The sequence below is a fragment of the Echinops telfairi genome, unplaced genomic scaffold (assembly GCF_000313985.2).
Source record: "Echinops telfairi isolate 266 unplaced genomic scaffold, ASM31398v2 ScPeMD7_7453;HRSCAF=8491, whole genome shotgun sequence".
Lineage (NCBI taxonomy): Eukaryota > Metazoa > Chordata > Mammalia > Afrosoricida > Tenrecidae > Echinops > Echinops telfairi.
Window position 1 is genome coordinate 589,598 of NW_022111353.1, and position 6,668 is coordinate 596,265.

Sequence of the window (6,668 nt, forward strand, 5' to 3'; positions counted from 1 at the left end):
GGCCAACAAACCTTGGTTGGTTGCCTGGTTAACCCTTCAGTTCCCATCTGCTCTCTAGAACATGTGAGCCCGGGACCAGATCCTCTGTGGTCAGCAGAAATCCTCAAACTCTTTCACGATTACATTGGAAACCTAAATTGATATTTTCTCTTACTTGAAATGATTTAAAATGCAAACATTAAGTACTTTTGTTCAACAAAATGATTCGAAGAAGATTTAACACAGTACATTTTTTGTCAGTGTACCTAAAGAAAAAGAGTAATGAAATAAAAAGGAACTCTTATTCATCTGTCCCCGTTGCAGTGATTTAGTATCGGGGAGTTTAAAATGTGCATTCCCTCCAAAGGACTGAAAAAGTGAGTCAGATTTGGCTAATTTTCTAGATACAGTGAACCCTCGTTTATCACGGATAATCGGTTCTAGACCCTACCGTGATAAATGAAATTCCGCGAAGTAGGATTCCTTATTTGTAAATCAAATATTTTCGTAGTTAGAGCATAGAGGACATGAAAAAACACCCTTTCGTCACCATTACACTCATATTACCCAATTTATTAAATGAAAAAGGGAAAATACAGTAAAACATTTTGGACGTTACAATTATCATTTATTATTTATTATATTATTTATGGCATCAAGCGTGTACAGTATGAGCCAATCAGTGGCAGTAATGACAGAGCATGCGGTGTTACGCAAAAACCGCGATAGAGTGAAGCCTGCGGAAGTCGAAGCGCAAAGTGGCGAGGGTTCTCTGTACAATTAGATCCTTGATTAGACCGTCCAATTTTTGTTAACCCCAAACTACCACTGACAGAACTGATTACTTCCTAAAATAGTGTAAGTAAATCCTAGATTCATAAAAATGGTAGTGCTGGTGCTGACGCGGAGCTATTGCTCAGCAAGCCTGGCCTAGCTTTGGGCCCTGGACCTCTCAGCCCGGTCTCTGCGCATGCGCCCAGCAGGCAGCCATGGACTTTCCAGGAGCGTCCGCAGTACCAGCTGCAGCGCGCTGCCTCGCCATCTGGGCCAGCCATGGGCTGCGGCGAGGGTCACGATGACTGCTTGAAGTCCATGGACCCTGACTCCTTCACAGTGTATCAGAAACCCCACCCAGTTTCACCGTTACTGTGGCATCAGAGGCTGGGGAAAGTAACAAAACTGCCCAGAGCCACGGTCAAGTTTACATACAGCGAAAAATACCCAGATGATGCTCCCCTTTATGAAATAAAGTCACATGAAAATCTAGCAGAAAATGATGCTTCAGACATTTTAACATTACTAGCATTACAGGCAGAAGAAAACCTTGGTAATGATCTTTATTCTACTATCAGCTGTGCAAGAAAAATTCAATGAAATAGTAGATCAAATAAAAAGTAAAAGAGACCAAAAAGAAACAAAGAAAATGAAGCGGAAGAAGCCGAAAAGCAGCTATTTCATGACACTCCTGTTACAATCGAGAATGTCAGAAGTTGGAAGGCCAAATTTGATGCAGAACTCTTAGAAATGAAAAAGAAACGAATGAAAGAGGGGGAGCACGCAGGAAAAAATAAATTAAGTGGAAACAACTATTTGAAACAGCTCATAATCTGGACACATCTGATATCCAGTTCTTGGAGGATGCTGGAAATAGTGTGGACGTCGATGAGTCTTTGTTCCGAGAAGTGGATGATTTGGAGTTAGAAGATAATGAGGATGATCCAGACTATCATCTTGCTGATCCAGAGAGTGCCTCAACGGACTAAAGGACTGGCCCATTTTCAGAGAGGTGTGCCGGCCACAGCATCTGTGGCAATGCGGGAGGCCTTTGATTCCTAAGAAACATTCACTTTCAGGAGAATATTCTTCTGATAACTTTCATCCCTGAACTTAATAAACTGACTATGAAAAAAATTTTTAAATGGTAGTACTGGGAGGAATTTAGAATATGATCTTACCAAATCCCCTCATTGTAGATTAAAGGTAAAACACTGCCAGGCTGGAAGTAATCAGGAACATCCAGTTAGTAAATGGCAGAGCCAGGACTAGAAGTTAAGTAAACCTATTGCAAAATTCTGCTTTACTTCACTTGTGGTAGGTTGCATTGCTATTCTGTAAGTCTCTGTATGCATCTATCTCTTTATTTGAACTTGGCCATGGTGTCCTGCTTGTGCCGATGTTTTATTAAAAGACATATAGGAGAGTATAGGCTTAAAACATGTTTGTGCATCTGGATTCATTCCTCTTATACTCTATGAAAAGGACATTGTGTTAGCCCGGATAGACTAGAGAAACAAATTCATAGACATTCATATGTGTATTAGAAAGAGCTTTATATATGAGAGCAATTGAATATTGAGAAAATATCCCCGCCCAGTCCAGATCAAGTCCCTAAGTCCAATATTAGACCATATGTCCAATACCAATCTATAAAGTCCACTGCAGACTCACGAAACACATGCAATGACACCGAATGCAGTAAGATCACAAGCCAGTGAGTGGGAAGTCTTGTGGCATTGAGTGGGAAGATGCTTACAGTGGCATTGTCAGGGGTCACCACGTGACTTCTCTAGGTCCAGGGCTCTGGCTGAATCAGGGTAGCTTCATGTGGCTTCTCCTGACAAAAATGTCTCACAGGGAGTGAGCAGAGAGAAAGTGTGTCTCCCACCTCCAAGGAAGAAATACAGGAGTTCCCAGGATTCTCAGGAGAAGGCCATGCCCACACAGAGGCCTCATTGGCTATGACCCAATTGACAGACTAGACCTCACCCATTCACTCTTAAGCCTCTCAAGTCCCAAATTGACACCAGATGATGTAAGTACCACAGACACGCACTTAGTCATCACTGCCCCTTCAATCTTTTTTTGCTAAAGATCAAAAGATAGCAGTCTTGATTATAATCCATAGCTTGGAGTCAAGTCCAGTTGAGCTATAGCCTGAAATAGAGCTGATCTACTGGAGCCAGGCCAACAGAGTAGTGATCATGGAAATAAGTGATCATTGTTGAAGTCGCTGAGATTTTATCATTGTCTATAATGAAATATTACACAATAGCTGCTTACTGATACAGCAATGCACTGTTTTGTCCAGATTGTTAAAATTCAAATTATATTAAAAGCATAACTGAAAAGGTTTCTCTTTAAAGGGTCCCATAAGGAATCCTTTTGACAAGATTCTTTTCATAAAGACTTCCAGCAATAATAAAATAATATAAATAATATAATCATAGGAGCTATCTCTGCACCAGGACTGCATTAAAGCCTTTCATGCATTGTCTCCTCTCATAATCTTTCCAGCACCTGGAAAGTGAAGTGGTCACTTTAGGTTCAGAGAGAGTGAATCATTTGCCCCCAAGAAGTAAACCAGGTGCTGCTGTTAGCTGCCATCAAGATGGTCCTGATCCAGAGCAGGAACATGTATAAACGGATTAGAATACTGAGATCCAAAGTGATTTTATTAGCTGATTTTGGGTAGGAAATGGACTAGATTTACTCCTACTCCATCCTAGCCTGCAAGTTCCACTGAAACCTAGCATCGTCTTTAACACACAAGTCCCCACGGTTAGATGGGGGTGGCTGTGCATGAAAGCAATGCCTGGGAATTGAACCAGATCTCCTGCTTGGAAGGTAGGAATTCTACCTCAGAAACACCACTACACTCCCTTAAACTGGTTGTGGGATTTAAACTCAGCAGGGCTTGACAAAAATCCATAATCTTAATCCTTCTACTAAACTGCAGATTCAAGTAAGGGGTCTGCTTGAAGTCTGTATAAATATATTATTATTACAAGTATGTCAAAGTAAGGCTTAGTCAAAGTGACTGATTGATAAAGGTACTTCTTCTAAGAAACTATTTAGTAAATCTCTGACCCCAGTGCACAGGAAAAGTCCCATTGCACCCCAGCTTTCCGAGCAAATTAATTCACCATGGGTTGGCTATACTTTCGTGATTGCTGCCCTCCATTATTACACACTGGCAACCTACTAGGAGACAGATGACCAGAGACAGTGCACAAGATGCACAGTCAACAGAAAATATTTTGCTCCTCATCGAAGACTTTTGAAAGTAACTATGTATCTTCTCACTCTACCTTTCATCCCAAATTTTAAAGTTATAAGAGAGGTAATTTCCAGAATTTAGAAATATTAAATTAAATTAAATTTTCAAATCTCGCTACCATACTGATTCGGTATCTATACTCATCCAATACATAAACAAAGCTTCTTTAGTCATAAATTGTCTACTGTTCCCTTCCTCCCTTGCATACTTCTCTGTGAAACACTGACCCATGGGTAGACCCGAAGTATACCCCTAGCATACATCTCTTAGGCAAAAACAAGTATAAAAAGGAAAATTTATTGTTTGTGTTTTCTGTGACCATAAGTCTGTAAGTGTTCAAAACTATCTTCTGAATTAGATATTCATTTCAAATTCTATCGATACTTAACACTCTAAATTATGAAACATATGGATAATTATTAGATTGCATGTCTTAAATGGATGAGGCAATTTTTCACATGTAATACATAAGTTTTATTGCCAGAGAGTTTATCATATATTCTGGTTATTTTATTACTAATTTTAATTGTTACAGGTGTCAACACTAAAAAATCTTTTTGAAAATAAACTACATGAACTCACTCACTCACTCACTCTCTCATTCACTCACTCACTCACTCATTCACTCACTCTCTCATTCACTCACTCTCTCTCACTCTCTAAAAAAAAAAGAAAAAGAAAAAAGAAAATAAACTACATGATGGAAATGTAAGTGGCTTTGCTACTTGAATTGTTTGCTACATGATCCATTTGTTGACTTCTTTCCTGGTTAAATATCAAAATTAACATCGTGATCTATCAGTAGGCTTTTTATGGATTTTGTCCTTCAATTTTATTAAAATCAAATAATTAGAAAGGATTCTATCCCCAATTCTATCTTACAAAATCTTGCTAGAGCAGAACATGTATACTGGTACAGATAATAGCTCGCAACACAGGGAATCCAGAACAGATAAACCCCTCAGGACCAATAAGGGGAGCAGCGATACTAGGAGGGTAAGGGGGTGTGGAGTAAGGGGGACCCAATCACAATAATCAATGTATGCCCCCCCCCCACCAGGGGGACGGACAGCAGAAAAGTGGGTGAAAGGAGACAGCGGTATTTGTAAGACATGAAAAAAAGAAGACAAGGGGCTATGGGGAAGGGAGAGTGGGGGGGGGGCGAAAAAAATGAGGAGCTGATACCAAGGGCTCAAGTAGAAAGAAAGATGATGACAACATATGTACAGATAGATGTGTTCGACACAATGGATATATGCATTGATTGTGATCAACGTTGTCAGAGCCCCCAATAAAATAAAAACTAAACAAAGAAAGGAGGTGCACGGCAAGACAAACAATAGAGTAACTTCTGTGAACAGATATTCTAGACACCTAGAATTCTGATGATGCAGTTGGACCTGGTTCACCTTGTGTTCGTTATCTATTGCCACCTTGTTGCCATCAAGTGTGAATGGGAAGAGTCTGGCTCATGAGCCATGGAACGCCCTGGAAACCATCAATATCAGCTAATGTCACACACCTCACCCAGGAGAAGCAGCTCCAGCCAGTACATCAGGGTCAAGTTAATTAAATGTTTGACCCATGAAGCCTGTGGATGATGTTACAAATATCCAAATGGCCCTTGGCAGACAAAAGGTCCCCTGCCCCTGATATAAAACAACCCATATGTATTAGCTCAGTTTCTGTGAGTCAGCAGCCGGGGTACAAATGAACTAGGCCTGCTTAGTCTTACAAATCCAGGTGTTGCCCAGGCTGGGTTCATATCGGAAGGGTTAGCTTGACAATGATTCACTTTTCTTCTTGCCTTGCTTTCCACAGCATTGAGTTCCTTGTGGTTAGAGGACTGAGAAATTTCTAGTGTTTACCTAGCTGTTAGAAGCCCTCTGAGCTCTTAGAAGCCTCTGGAAGTTCCTTCCCAGATAGCCTCCCAAGATAGCCAATTGCCTCATAAAAGTTGGCGAAGGAAAGAGGTTGTATTAGTAAAACAAGGTGGATGTGATAGGTTTACTGTGCCAACCTGGCCAATAGGAACACGTGGGATTAATCAGGTCGCAGTTTGATGGGAGGGCAAAGAGAAATTTTTCTGAAAGGTCCACCCGATCTTTCTTGCTCTCTAGTGATCGGACCAGTGTGCTGCTGCTTTACCTAGTTCTCTGCCTCCACCTCTGTGCTACACCACCTGTGGGCCAAGCCAACCCGGGAATCATGAATCATGCTGCTAGAGCTTAAGATTCCTTCAAGGCATGCTTCCCCCATGCTGCTGGTATATCCATTGCTTGATCTTCAGGCTGGTGGATCCTATTGCCTTGCATTGCTTCAGTTCAATAACCCATCCAGGCCTGCTTGACTGAGCTCCTGAGCTACTGACTGCTGCTGACCCACTCTGTTGTTTGCTGCTTGTGGGCAGACTCTACCTGCCTTGCCCTCGGGAGGACTCCACTGTCTTCTTCCTTGACCTTGGACCTGGCAGCCCATGTGAGTCAATGGACTTCTAGTATATTAACTGTTCCACAAAAGTGAATTGAACTGAGCCCTCTATACTGCTGTGTGGACTAGTTAACTTATATTCCTTCTCCTGTATAAACCTATTTATATAGATATGGATATGGATATAGATGATATAGATAGA

At 41.1% G+C, this 6,668-nt stretch overlaps 1 pseudogene; it reads left to right on the forward strand.

The window, feature by feature from the left end:
• Nucleotides 1–1,032: 1,032 nt before the first annotated feature.
• On the forward strand, nt 1,033–1,742 carry LOC105979894 (annotated as a pseudogene).
• Nucleotides 1,743–6,668: the final 4,926 nt, after the last annotated feature.